We start from the raw sequence: 15170 nt of genomic DNA on the forward strand, positions 1-15170 counted from the left end.
CTCTCTCTCGGGAGAGTAGCATGATCCTGGGGACCCGGGAGACCAGAAGCCTCCCAAGCATCCCTGCATTAGATACAGAGATAGGAACATACATGGCTGACAGCAAAAACAGTGAACACTGAAATTGTTCACATCCTTGTCCTTCAAGACTAGTGACATAATTTATAGGTAAAATGGTGCACTGCATGAGCAGAATAGAGACTACACACTTCAGCAAGCCTCAATATGCCCCACCCTTTGGGTCAGTTCTGTAAGTTGCTTTGCTTCCCCCCACCCAGCCCCAAACTGAGATTTCTTTCCTTGTCTGAGCTTTTCAAGATACTCTGCGGTTTTCTTTCTTCTACTGGGCCACATGCTGATGCAGCTTTCCTTTTCAGCAGCAAGTAGTGTTTCTCAGTAATCCATTTTGCCTTGGATTTCCTTCAAGTAAATCTTCCAACAACGCCAAAGAGCTCACTTTTGCAGACAGCTCTGTTGCTTTCCCTCCAAAAAAAGTAAGATCTACTACTACATTTTCCCCACCAAATTTTCTTGGAAAATTGTGGTATGATTTGTAGTAATAATTAAGTTCTTTTATATTGATTATTTTTTCCTAGGCACGAGGAAAATTATAGGAGCAGAGAAACAAGGGAGCAATATTTACTTGGTTATAATGGTGAAAAAAACAACAAACAACAACTATGTAGGCTGAGTATGTGTATACTGCAGATACGCCACATAATACTTTCAAAGGGGGTCCATACTAGTTTATAATACAATAAATTGAGCTTATTTAATTATTAATGCTACCTAGAAAACTCATAGATTTTGGGACCCTTATAGTTCCCTACAGCTGGGTTAACAGTATGTCATGCAAAGATTCACTGTGTTTCTGTATGAAATGACTGATACCAGCAGCATCAGTTTTTGGATTGGGTTGGAGTTTCTGGACAGCCAGGATTTCACCCTACTTTGTTCTCTCATTAGCGGAGGCTAGGAGAGCATTTGAGCCAGCCTAACTCTGTAATCCAGCTTTAGCTAACGCAAGTTGAAAATGGAAAATAGATTTTTTCCTCCCTCAAACCAAGCACCCAGCAATTGTACTCAGTTCGTGTCAATCACAGTTCCATGCAGATCCCGTTTTTCTTTGTTATACCTTGTAAAGAATTAATACCCAAGCCAAGAGAAACAAATGCTAACAAAGCATAGCACTATTATGGCTACATGACCTCTTTTAATATACTTTGTCTTTTCAGAGGAGGAGCATATATTTGAATGAAGAATTCTCAGCCTATTAAGTACAATGCCTTCCTGAAGAAGGAGACCCCTAAGTAATCCATATTACAATAATAAGTGTACCTTATTCTTGCCTGATTTCTTCTAGAAATAGCTGATATCTGAGGCTATGACAGCAAATTGCCATGGATTAAGTTAAACTAGGATTTGAAACGAAACCAGCTAGACTAGCAGAAAAGGCTATCTATTCACCCTCATTCAGAATTGAAGTGGACAGATTTTTTTAATAACATAATGGATTAAAAAAATCTTTGCTCCTTAGCAGACAAATATCAACAAATCAAAAATGTAAAATGCAAAACATTTCCTTGAGTTTATAAAGGAGTTTATCTGTGCAACACGTTAGCTTTCAAGTGATGTGTGCAATCACATCAGCTTGCGCAAGATTGTATCCTCTTAAGTTTTTTTTTTTTTTTGAAATTATATTATAGGACTTAGGGAAGAAAAATAAATAGATTAATTAAAAATATGTAAGAGGGGTTATCAAAGTAATTGTCAAACATTTATTTAGGTGGTGTTTTGCAGGCTTCCTTCCCTCTTCAGTCTTGAGAGTTCTGCTGGAAAAGTTGGATTGTTTTGTTACTTTTGAGCCCATCAGAGTTTCTCCCTTCCACTAGAGTAATTTTATTTCCAATGAGAATTAATGAGAGAATGATTTACCCTCGATAAAACTGACACTTACAAGACATGTAGTTTTGGATCCTGCGAGGCCTTCAGCATGTACCTCACTTCCCTACCAAGCTCAACAGGAAAGCTGCAGATGGTCAGGGGAAGATTAACATCGCAAGAGATTTTATTTAAAGGAATACGGCAGGGTATTGGCATATGTTTAATATCTATTTATTTTAACAATTAAGAAACCAAATATAAGCATATTGTACCATATGCTCAAAATAAAGCATTCAATGTTAAAAAAACTCTTTATTTCAACTGAGAAAACACATCCATCTCTATCACTGTATTCTGTACACATGTATGCAGGACACCGAACTAACCAGTGGCTAAAGTTATGCTGTGTCAGAAAAAGACTAGAATATTATATTTATTATATTTCCTGGATGTAGCAAAGCTTCTTTTCCTGGGGAGGTTTATAACATTATATAATGAAAGTAAGAAGTTTTGTTTTTGCAATCATACATATTATTCCTCCAGAAGGATTAAATCCTCTGAATTATAACTGTAAAACTCTGAGCTCTGCTGTGAACATGAGGGCAGATCTGACTGTGAATGTTGTTTTGTATCTCAGTAGAATAGCTACATCAGTCACACTTAAGTACAGCTGCCTGTAGGGTTTGTTAAAGAAGGCTTAATGCTTCCATTAAACTGAAGCTGTGGGCCTCCAGGTGCCTGACAGTCGCTTGAAAGTCAATCTGTAGTTGTTTATGCCCATTTCACTGGAGCTGCTCTTCATGGCACTGGCTAAAGCAGCAAACATGTAGTGCATGCAACATTTCACGTAAACTGTAAAAGCGAGGTGATGGGAGTTTTGCAATCTGTTATTAGCGATTGTGCATTTCTACTTGGCAAGGACTTGGGGTCGGGCAGTGAAATTCATTTTTACGTGGGGCAAAACCCATTAGAGCTGGACTGGTTTAGGAGCTCTGAGAATTCTAAAATATAAATTGCTATTCTGGACTCATTCCTAAGACTCAGTTTATTTTCTCCCCCTCTGCACTGTATTTTCAGTCAATGCACAAGTTTTGAAATACAGTATATTTTCCTTACTTTTGTTTAGCCACCTCATCCTCTGTCTCCTCCATTGTCTTAGATAAACTCTCATCAGCTAGTCTCCCTTTTAAAGGGTGAGTTGGTGACAGTATCTCTACCACTGCCTATAAAGTAAAACCTCTAGCATAGTTAATTATTTTTCTCCGAGTTTTACTCTTCGTCTATTTTTCATTCTCCAACAAGACACTGCTGTTGCCAAGGCTGGGATGACACTGTATATTCAGTTCCTATTATCCTGTGACTTCATGCTTGTAAAATTTACCACAAAATCCATTTTGCTTCTTGCCAAAAGAATGACCGTTAGAATAACATAAGCTGGTTTTAATTTTAACTTACATTTCTAGGCTATGTGATTACAAAGTAAACTTAAAATGGAAAAGAGTATAATCAGATATTTAATATTATAATCAGACCGCCTCCCAGCTTAGCCAGCAGACTAGGGCTTGAGGGTGAGCTGCAGAGCACAGCTGTACCATCATATCATGCCAGCCTTAAGCCTGACCCCAGTTAACAAATACATTAGCTCAACTCACATAGCCTATAAAACAATTTGAAGTGTAAGTATCTATATAAACACCTTGACTCCTGCCTTTGGGCATCTGCCCAAGAGCTGATGGAAAGGCTAGCAAAAGTCTCAATCTCCTCCAACTACCGACTCCCACAAATAAGATTTATTAGAATGGAATAAAATAAGAAAAGGTCATAATAGTGGGGAAAGAAGTTTGTTGCGTATAAGAACATCCCAAGTAAATTCACATGAAGTGGAAGCACATTTAACGTAGCACTGTGGTACACAACTGAAAAATAAAACTAAACAAAAAAGGCAAATCAGCCAGTAATTAGCCATCTTCTATCATTGCTGAAGACACTATCTAGCATTCGGTCAAAGCCTGGGGTGACAGTTCAATGTTACACCAAAATAAACATTGCATATGCTATGCTTAATCCCCCCTTCCCCGAATTGTTGGATACTTTAATTCAGAATCCAGATGTTATAATAGCAAACCTCACTCTCTTCTTTCCAGCAACTGGAAGCTTGGCAGCAAATAAAACAGTAGCAATAATTCCTAAGTAAATGGTTATACCGAGTGAGGGTAAAGGGTACAGTCATGACGTTGCTAAAGCATGACCTTGGGAGTGTTTAAAGGCAAGCTTTCATCACCAGGGAAATATCTATTTTCCAAGATGCTAATTTAGGCTCCTGCTTTTAATCTGCCTCTAGAGGATCCAGCCTCTAACATTCTGGTGTGCCTTGGAAATGCAGGAGATAAGAGGTAAGCCACATGAGGCCAGAACCAACATTTTGACCCCTGCCTTCCCCCCCCCCCCTTTTTTTTTTAATCTCTGAACTAGATGAAAGTTGTAATTAATGTGCAATGTTTAGATGATAGCTAGGAATTTCAGAAAAGTGTTTCTCAGCCTTTGTTCTTTAAAATACCATCTAATCTTTTCTGGAAAGAAAAAAAATTATGCTGGCATCATGGTTTAATTCTGTGGAAAAATGAATTGTGCTAAGCTCTGAGTTATTTTGTTCTCCCAGTTTTAAGTTTTTCTTCACTTGTATGCAAAATGCATTGTATGAAGTCCTTTTGTAAGAATTAAGAATGTGGCCCTCACTCTGTGTTACAAACAACCTCTGAGAGACTCATTTAGAGGATGAGGTTTAAACAGCATCCCAATGACTCCAGTTACTTTCAAAGGCAGGTTAAATTCTCAGCAAAGGTTTCCAACAGGATAATTTGATTCTAAAGTTATCTCCTTACATACTTTTTCATAAGATAATTGAGTTTAGGATTATTTTCAGTAATTTCTCACCTTCAATGTAACGATTCATTTTCTTTAATGATTATCCTACTGAAGAGTTGAACTTTCCTCCATGAACTTGCAACTCCAAGTTGTCCATCAATACTTAATAGTCCTTTCAACTGAAAGCAGTATTTCCTCTTTTTCCAAAGCCTTATTTGCACTGGGCTTGCCAACATCAAGTTTAGATTCAAAGCCTTGATGATTGAAGGGGGAAAAAAAAAAAATTAGTCAGGGAACCTTCCATGGTGCTAGATCAACATCTGAGTATATGCTTTGAGCAGCTACTTAAGTCTCTTTAAGGGCTGTTTATCTGAACACAGATAATGGCTTAGTATTTCTTAATAAAGTCACTCAAGCATACTGACTATTTCTTTTTCACTTCCAAGACAGCATGACAGGAAGTACATTCAATCAATACATCATATTAGATTTACCTTTAGATAGTCTTCTCAAAACCATCCTTTGCATGTAGTGAGAAAATGAAAACCACTTGACAAGACTTCTTTAACCAGTGTCTAGGAAAAAAGCCACCCACACACTCACCAAAAACCCACACAACTTGTAATGCTGTATCTCATTCAACATAAAGAATATGTAAAGTCTGAAATGTGTTTTTAGAAAAGAACAGATTTCTCATAGAACTATCCTGAAAAAGTCTTGTTTTTTTAATTCTAGGCCAGAACTGAGCCTCACAGTATTTACATGTCTCATTTAAACCTAACCCATGATTATCAGCACTATATATAGGCTGTATTTAAAGAATGTATTCCAATTTATTAAAGTATTCCAGTGGTTATTGACATTGCATTAGTTTGTCACTTCCATAGAGTACCTTAATATTTAAATGTGCAATTGTTAATTGTAACTGTTTAATAGGAAGTACCTTTTCTTACACATTTTACTCTTATCTACAAAGCTTTTCATGGCAAGTGAGGGACTGCACCAAGTGTCATATTGGAAGAGGCTCTATGTCATGCAGTCAGATACTGCTGTGATGCATTGCAGCCTCATTGCAGCATTCATCATATGAAGAAGAAGTGCCAAATACATCCTCTGGCACACAACAGGTTCCAGGCCTAGTCATACGTCTTATTAAAGCTGGTTAATGGCTTAAGTACTGGACCCCACTTCAACATGATTTTTGGTTAGAGAGAAATACCTTTGGATTGATCCAGTCTTTTCTGGCTAGTTTAGTTAGTATCCAGGCAAGTCATCATGGAGGGCTGAAACAGTGAAATGCTAAATATAGGAGGATAGATATTAAAGGTCACCTTTAACCAGAAGCATCATAAAAGGATGTCCAGAAAGGCAACACAGGTGTCTCAGGGCATCCTTCAGCACGAAGAGGCCAACAGCAGTCCAAGACAGCAGTCCAAGCGGCCATTCATGTCACCCATCTTGTACAATCCCCACCTCATGGGGAGCAGCAAGGAGTCAGGGCTGGTTCCAGAAATGGGCCAAAGGAAAACCCTGCTGTTCTGCAGGACCCTGGTCAGACTCTCTGCTTCTTCTCCTACAAGCAACAGGGATGACTCATACATCACCTTCCCTTTCGCTGCCTGTCCAATGTGAAAATAAGAGTAGGGCGTCAGGTTTTAGCTGAACTCCAAGACCCAGCAAAAGGGATAAGTAATCCTGAAGAGAATGGAGAAAGGTAGAAAGAGCACGAATAATCCCTGGCTGAGAGATGTGATGGGTACCAGGATAGTACAAGCACCAGTGGTATCTGTTGGAAGGGCCAATAGCCAGTCACACTTTACTCCATGGAGGCCAGCTCCTCAGATGCTGGGCATACCTGTGCCAAGCCAAGCGTGGATCAATGCCTGTTTGGAGCCATGGTTTTGAGAGTGCTGCAGTAGGTCAGGACACCCCCATACAGGCTGCCCTTCCAGCTAGCAGAATTGCAGCCCTGCACCTTTGTACTTTAGGGGTCTTGCAGCACTTTGACGGGAATAAGGCAGATACTCTTGGCTGCTTGCACATTTTCCAGATCACCACTTCTTTCCAACCAGTACAGAAAACTGGATAAGTACATGCTCCAAGTCTCTGGAAGATTTACTTGTTTTTAATACAAACTATACCCAGAACTCATACGTTCCAGTTGTCACTTAGAGTAGCTTTCCAGACATAGCAAACAGCTGTTTGTCAAGAACAAGAGGAGGGATCTGTTTTTTTCCAATATGTTTTATCAAGCACAGTTTAGTACTTTGAAGTGTTTTAGCAGAGAGGTTTGGCTAGTTATAAGACAGGATATATTGAGAGCATGTAGCATCTCTAATGATATATTTATATCTCTATATTTTATCATCTCTAATGATATATTTGGCAGGACAAATCTTATAATTAGATCTCATTCTTACGTGGAAGAAAATACAAAATACCGATCAGCAAACAAAAGCAAAACTGTTGCTGCTGAATGCCAGCTGATACAAGGCTATATCCTATTTGCCTTCCTGTGAAGGCCCCTCAAATACACCAACAGTTGCTGTATCATCCTTTTCACTACTATTCATGGAGGAGTTTCCTTGTGGAACAGCAGTTTTTCTTCCACTAAACTAATTAATAAAATAATCCACACTGCCTTTACTTGAATTAACATACTATTGCCTCCAGAATGATAATGCAGAAGAATTAAACCAAGGAAGTGATTGTTCCTCCTAATTTAATAAGTACTGAAAGAATTAAAAACTGTGACTCTTATGCAGTAACTGGTTTCCTAACACAATACAGATCTGAATTTTTACACCAGCTCCTGGCTGATTAGAAAAAGTAAGTGGAAGATGCAAGGGTTCCCTCATTGCTAGTGTTAATAAACACAATATTTTCGAATATTTTGGAGACCCGTTCATATTTTACCCTTGAAACATGAAAATCAATTCTGTTTACTACCAAGACATTAAGCATTCAAAAAATGTGAAGTGCCAGGAAATGAATTCAGAGTTTAATAGATTCACTGTTACCTGCAGACACAGACTAAACAAACGTTATCTTCAGCAATAAAAGTCAAGAGCAGCCTTTCCAGCTGCTGTAATGACCACCTCTTCTGACATCTCACTTGATAGTTGTCTGTTCCATATTAGTTTGTTATGGACACCCACACAATAACAGAGAAGACTGAGACAGTTTTAATTTTAATCTCCACGCTCTAAACAGATGAGCAGTTTCCTCACATATTCTGTGGTATAATTAAGAAATCATATCAAACAAAAAGTGATTATCAGACAGGGAGCTGGATTACCCAGCACTTCATCCGTAAGGCACAAGCTGGTAATAGCTAGGGACTCCTTCCTATTTACTTGTACAGCTCCCTGCAGCAGCCCATGAATCTATCTGTAACGGGCACATTTTAGAATTCGCATGAGGGTTGCTAGCTTTGTCACATAGCTTGCTTACAAGAAGCGAGCTGTGAGGGTGTTAAAGATATTTAGAGACAATATCAAGGAGCTGAAGAGTTTTAAGAAAGGAGGGGGAGGAAGTCTTCTCCCAGCATAGAGCTTCCTGCATCTTGTTTTATGAGGTATTTGTTCCACTGTTATCCTCACTCTGATTTTTTTCCCCCTCTCATTTTTAGCATGGGCATTATTTACAATCAGGAGTGCAGAAGCATGAGAACAGTTGCTACAGAAAATGGTATTGATAACAAAAAAGCCTTTCAAGTTTCCTGTTTTTTAACTTTTTCTTCCCAATGCATGCTGGAGAGTGAAGCATACTTCCTATTGCCTTCTGGGTCTTGACAGGCTGAAAAAGTGTGCTGGCAAGGGATTCATCCAGTTGTAGGGATTTTCCTGTTCATATGAATCAATCTACTCTTGTGATGGGGAATCGTTTGTTTCCGTACCTCCCCCACTTCCTATTCTGCCCATTCTTCCCATTCATGATTGTTACACAAACATACACAAAAGCACATGCTTGCTCACATGCATGTATAAATACATGCTCACACACAAAGCACATCTTATTCCTATAGTACTAAAGTAAACAATTAATTATACACGAGAAGGCACAGGAACTAGCAAGCAATTGTAGGTCTAAAGCTAAATGAGTAACTTGCAGTACTGGTATGTCTAATTAAGAAGAGTTAATAGATGCCACAGACAAAATATGTGCTCTGAAGAACTTTAGAAACAAAGGTTTTCTTGGCAGACCACTACTGGTGTGACTGTTCTAGCAAAGGAAATTGAAAGAAAACTCCCTTGCTTCCTTCAAATAGGAATTGGGATTCAACAACTTCAGTAGTCTGGAGTTCTCGTAGTTACAGTAGTGCTCAAAAGGAACCACAACATGTAGATACATAGACCCAGCTTCGGCCAAATTAATTGCTATCACAACAGTAGGGCTCACTAGACGCTATCCAGAACTATAGACCATAGTAAGAACTATTCCCAAAATTGCCATAATTCCTCACAGCTTAAAGCTTAGTTTTTACCTTATCCTTAACATAAATCTTCCCTCTGCATTGAGGCAACTAAAGGAGAGGTCTAAACTACATTTCTTTTCTTATTCGTTACTTGAAATTTCAACAAAAACAGGTCTCCTATCAAAGCACTTCTCTCCATTGCACACAGGAAGAAACTAGAGATAACATTCACTTCTAATTTTAGCACTCTAGGAGCAATTCAGTAACCAAGCCATAGATGACCAGTATCATTTGGGTACTCTGGCAGAGCCCCTCAGCTTTCCACTGCTACTTTGGGAGGTAGAGAGACTCCTACCAGCCCTGGGTCACCTCCACCAGCCCCACACTGCTCTTCAAGATACTCTCAAGTAGCTGAACTGAACCAAGGTCTTGTATTTAAGCAACTGAGACCCATGCCAGGTGTTCAAATTACACATTTCCTCTAGGCTGCAGCTGTAGACAATGAAGAGAACAAAGTGTCTTCAGCAGGTGATTCATCTAACTTATTGTGTACAGCTATTATGCAATAGGTAATTTTTTCTTCAGGAGCTCAGACTTGTAACTAGCCTAGAAAAGACATATTTTGCAGGAGATCTGCCAATACTTGCCGTGGCTATGAGGTTCAGCTAGTTTCACATTTATCTGCCTTGAAGATAGTAGCAAGAAATTAAAAAGAAATAGGTTTAAGTAAATAAAGCCCAGTCCCTCAAAAAAACAGGCATACTTCCTTTTTGGGTAATCCTCTTTTTTATAGGCAGTATTGTCCTCTTTCTAGTAAAATGTTTAAGTCAGAGAACACTGCACCGTAGGCTGTCATAGATATCTGATACATGTAACCAGTTCTGTGATTTGATTTTGCTTCTCATCAATGTATGGTAAGCAACATGACAGATGTAGATTTTATTTGTTTTCTTCTTTAATAGCATGAGTGTGACTTGCTACCTGCACGAAGGCCGTTTCATTGGCCTTTTTTAAAAAAACAGGTGGCAAATTGACAGTTGCCTGAGGAAAAGGCAAGAACCAATTACTCTGCTATCGAGTGTCAAATTATATTTTTGTTATCATACATCTCTGGGTGCCGAAGCCTCACGTTTTGTGGAGATTTTTAGACAAAGAGAAGAAAAAAACTCCTGCTCGCTCCAGAGCGTATTAGAGAAGGGGCTTGAATCTATGGCAGTGCCCTGGAGCCTTGAAATCAGTTGTACGGGCACATCCTTATTGACTGCAATGCCTATGCCGGCCCTCTCTTTTAAGAGTGTCTTTAATAGCCCTCTGAGTGGCCGTGCTATTCCCTGAAGCTGGCATGGAGCTCGGTGCCCTTCTGGCCACCACACTGCTGGGAAGGCTGCAAAAGCGAAGGGGTCCCTGCTCAGCTCTCAGGTCATCTCACAGGTGCTCGGCGCTCGGGAGAGTGAGGAGCCCACAGCGGGGGCTGCCTCAAAGCGGCAGCTCACAGGAGCATTTCAAAATAGAGCGAGTGGTGAGATTTCCCAGGTAAAGGTGAGGATCCAGCTGTGCCAATGGTGCAGAGCTGTATGATGAGGATCCAGGAGTTACTTCTTGCCCTGAGATTCAGCCTGGCACTGTCCAAAATTTATGTCAATATTCAGACAGCAAAAGTCAGCGAAACAGATCCTAAATACTGCCTGTGCTCAGAGATGATAAATAAGATGATAAATGAAATTTTGAACGAAATCTGCCACTGGATTGAAGACAGAACCGTATATTTCTCTGAACCATTTTCTAGAAATGCTGTTCCTCGATAATACCTTGGGTTGTTTTAAGCCTTTGCATGGGTCTTTCTATAGCTGCTTCTCCTGTTTAGCGTTAATAATTCCATAGATGTTTAATTCTTGCTATATGTGAGCACTAGGATACTGCACTAGGATACTAACCAAAAACCCTCCAAGGACAAGCATATGTGCAATCCATACTGACTGATCTTTTTCTCATTGACACTAGGATTCATTGCCAAATGTCGTCTAATAAACTGAAAGAAGTGCCATGAGTGTTTAGCTCAGATGATGTTTTATTTAAATAAAAAATACTTGAGAAAGAACCAATATTCTTTTACAGCCATTCATCCCAGAATCATATAAACTTTTTCTTTACCTCTAAAACGGGAATCAGTTCCACAAATAGGAGGCCCTTTTTTCCTTTAAAGGAGAAATCTCATTCAGAAAAGAGGCCCAGACATTCATTTTTAGAGAGACAATACAAAGTAAAGGCTCACTATAAGGGCTCTCGGTTCCTTGGACTGCTTATTTAAAACAAGGCTTACAGTATAAAGCAAGAAGATAAAAGTACCTGTGTTTGGAGTACAACTTCAGGGAGGACAGAGAACAGCAGGCTCATTGGCTCATTTCTAAGAGTGTTCCCTCTTTATACGTGCTTTTGAAAATTTAGTAAAGATATTCTATACCCTCTGTCTCTCCTTGATCAACTGAGTGAATGATTGTGGGTTGTAGCTTCTCAGATTTTTAACATCCCTTACTGAGCAAGGTGAGATGTAGAGGGATATTTACAATGATACTACTCTTTTAGGTTCCAAATAATTTGTTTATCATGCAATCATTTATGGGTAAAAAAATTAGAAGTTGAAATTAAATCATTTTGCATGTAGCATTATGAATATAAATGGACACTCTGATCACTAGCTGACATTATCCCTGAGAATAATTTGGGTTTTAGACTTATCTGTACTTGCCCACTATCATGCCTATAATAAGCTAAGGCAATACGTTTAGCTTCTGGAACGAAATTTACTGAACAAGAGAAGATGGGAGAAAATGAGGAAATAAAGTTTTCCTTAGTACTGAGTACTCCAAATACTGTGTGTCATTTCAACTATGGGAATCTGAGCTTTATTTTGTTTAAAATTATTGCAGAGAATAGAAGCCACGTAAAACCTTTCTTTTCCTCAGGTGACAGTTTAAATAATAGGGTATAAGAAGCTCAAATTTAGACAGAGTTTATGAGAAAATAATTCATGTAGTATGTCAGCTCTAGCAGTAGCATTGTTCAGAGACTGAAGATTACAAGAAGTAAGATTGCCAGTGACATCCACGTCTTCTGGCTCCACAGAGATAAATCCAAGACGAGACTTTTGTCTCTGGTTTGGCATGAACTAGACTCTTGTTGTCTGCCTTTCTTCCTATAAATAGGTCAAGAGCCATAGCTGTCCCTGTTTGCCCAAAGAAGCAAACTTCTCTTCATAAAAGGACTGGCAAGTTATATTCCATGGTCCGACTTGATGTGAATTCAGACAGTCAAGACGTGAAATTTCTGTAAATTAAAAAAAAATAAGAGAAGACTTTCAGATTAGATAATGAGAAGAAAATAAGAGGGACATACAAGAGCCACTTCCGTTGGCAGTAGCAGTATTAATTATGCTGCTAAAATAAGAAATTGATCTTTTAGTCATTAAAAGTTGCAAATGGTAGCTTCAGTGTAAGTAATGTCAGCTGAATTTTTAGTGGCTTAACTTTTATGCAGCATATAGCAAAGATATAGAATAGTAAACATACAAATAACTCATTAAATGATTTCAAGGTTCTTCAAAGTTCACCGTTTAAAAGGGAGCTACAAAAAAGCACAGCCAATGGAGAAAGTATCTATTTAAAAATACTAGATCACCTTGATTTCATGAGAGGGAAAGATTAGTGAGGTTCTAAAAGAGGAGAAATAAGTGGCTTCACCAGCACTGGTGGTGAAGGTTGTCCTGGTAGTCCTAAGCATGGAAAGGATTGGGCAGATGTATGCTGGGAAGGCATCTAGCTGTACTGACTTCAGCTGAGCTGTGCTTCATTGTGCAGCTCAGAATCTAGTTCTTGAAATTAGGAATGAGGAAGTGCAAAAAAAAAAAGAAAAGAAAAGAAAAGAAAAAGAACAGTTCTGAGAAAGGGCACAAAACTAGCAGGAATGCAGATGTCTCAGTTCCCAGGGAAGAAACTTTTATGTAAATGTAAGAATTAAACTTCTGGAGTTATTCATTTCCTGATTAAGCTGTGTGAAGAATCAGAATCAATTAAAGGGAATAGATTATAAGAGAGCACATTCCTGTCACAGGGCTTCCTTTATGGACACCTTGCAGCAGTAGCATTTCAAGTAGTTGCAAACTTTAAAAAACCTGTATTTATTTATTCATTCTTTCAGTATCAGTGATTTTCAACTGAAGGCAAACAGGAGGTCAGGGACATATGGAAATAATAATCAAAAGCTTCTATGAAAGCTCCCAGGCTGTCCCTTCCTTTGGAAAAAGCAGACTAGTAACCCTTTATTTTTACCAAGGTAGAAATAATTATTGCACTTCTGTTTGTACAGTTTTATTGGAGACTCTTTTGAAAATGAAAGTAGAGGGGAGGAGAAAACCAACAGCTAGGAGAACCTGAAAAATCCCTCACTTATCATTGTATGAAAGAAATATACTGTTGAAGAGAAGTCTGCAAGTTGGCCTCCCACTGCTTTCAGCCTAACTTGGTTGGAAAGAAACAGAAAAATAGTGTCCCTTGAAAACTCAACAATTGCACTGCAAAAATTTGGTCCAATGTTAAGATAAACCTTCAGCTGTCACTGCCATAGTCAGATACTTCAGAAGTGTAGATTTTCTTGTGTTGATGATAAAATGTTACGAAAGTATCTGTCCAGTGTGTGCTTAGAGGCATTTTTTTAAAAGTTAAATACATTATCTTAGCTGCTTCAGAACATTTTTCTTTCAGACAAACCACACGACATTAGACTGCTGTGAGTGTAACTGCCTGCCAGGTCTCCTTTATCTCTTTAATATTTAATTAGAAGTACAAAAAATGACATAAATGTAGGAAACTGTAGTCTCAAAAGCTGTGCTTTCTGAAAACCATTTTTCTCAACAAGGAGAACATGAATTCAGAGCTTTTTAGCAGAGTTGAACAATGAAAATGTTTTCACATGAATATTCATTCATATTTTCTAAAACTTTGCTTCAGCTGCTTACATTCTGATTTTGCTTGCCTTCCATGGACTTCAAATTTCTTATGGAGAATGCTCATCTTGGAAATGAAATCCCAGGAATTACACTGACCGCGTAGCCAAGTGGCCCATGTGGCATGTCCACAGGTGTTACTCCCCCTCTGCAGCATCACTTCACTCTGGTCTCTCCTCTCCACCAAGATTAATTCCTGGGGAAATCTCACCACTGCAGCCATGCTCTTGACCCAGCGCAGTGTGCAGTCACCATGCTGACCTAGCAGATCTGCAGGAGTTCAGGTATGTTTTGATCTTCCCTACAAGCATCCATGTACGTTGTGGTAGAACTTAAAGTTTTCCTTATAAACATAGGAACAACCCATTTCAATACAAGGAGAGAAGATCAAGAAGAAACTGCCCACATGAGTGCCTCTCTTGTATTTAGAAGGTCACCACTATAGGATGTAGCAGTCTAATTCCCTTCAGGGGCCATTGATTGGAGATGTATTATTAGCATCTCTCAGAGCCCTCATATTTTTCCTGTTTCTACTCTCTGGACCATCAAGTAACAAGTTCCTGCAGGTTCAACAGGAGACTTGGGCCAGAATCTAGAGATTTTTTTTGCCCTCCTTCCCTCCTGTTTCCTCAAATTCCTTGGGCAGTTTAATCCAATATGGTCATGTAGTAAACCATCTTGAGGTGTTAGGACACAGTTACAGGGCAATCTCAAATTAACTAGGGTGCATGTTCCGCAAAATACGTCTTTATTATTATGCTCCCTGTCATCTTTTATGCAGAATACTTTGGTTCTGAAGGAAAACAGGGAACATTACAATGATGGCACAGAACTACAGGAAGGAAAAAACTAATTGCCACAGCAGGATTTTTAAGGTCAAACAAAGCAAGGATATCTCTGGTTACCCTCCAAGTGTTTCTCCAAAAAGGCCCACTGAGCTGTTACCGTCATCTGTTAAAACATCTATGTTTGTCCTCCTTAAATGAGTCCTGAAGAGTAATTTAT

General features: G+C 38.9%; 1 long non-coding RNA gene across 4 annotated transcripts in view; it reads left to right on the forward strand.

The window, feature by feature from the left end:
* The window catches only part of LOC138061427 (uncharacterized), a 108827-nt gene that overhangs the window by 36862 nt on the left and 56795 nt on the right, over window positions 1-15170 (forward strand). For 2 of the 4 annotated variants that reach the window (XR_011135168.1, XR_011135169.1), the window contains exon 2: window positions 14224-14449. The exons of the other annotated variants lie outside the window; for them this stretch is intronic. This is a non-coding gene — a long non-coding RNA (uncharacterized lncRNA). The remainder of the gene's footprint in view (window positions 1-14223; window positions 14450-15170) is intronic. 4 annotated transcript variants of the gene reach the window in all.

The sequence above is a fragment of the Struthio camelus genome, chromosome 1, assembly GCF_040807025.1.
Source record: "Struthio camelus isolate bStrCam1 chromosome 1, bStrCam1.hap1, whole genome shotgun sequence".
NCBI lineage: Eukaryota > Metazoa > Chordata > Aves > Struthioniformes > Struthionidae > Struthio > Struthio camelus.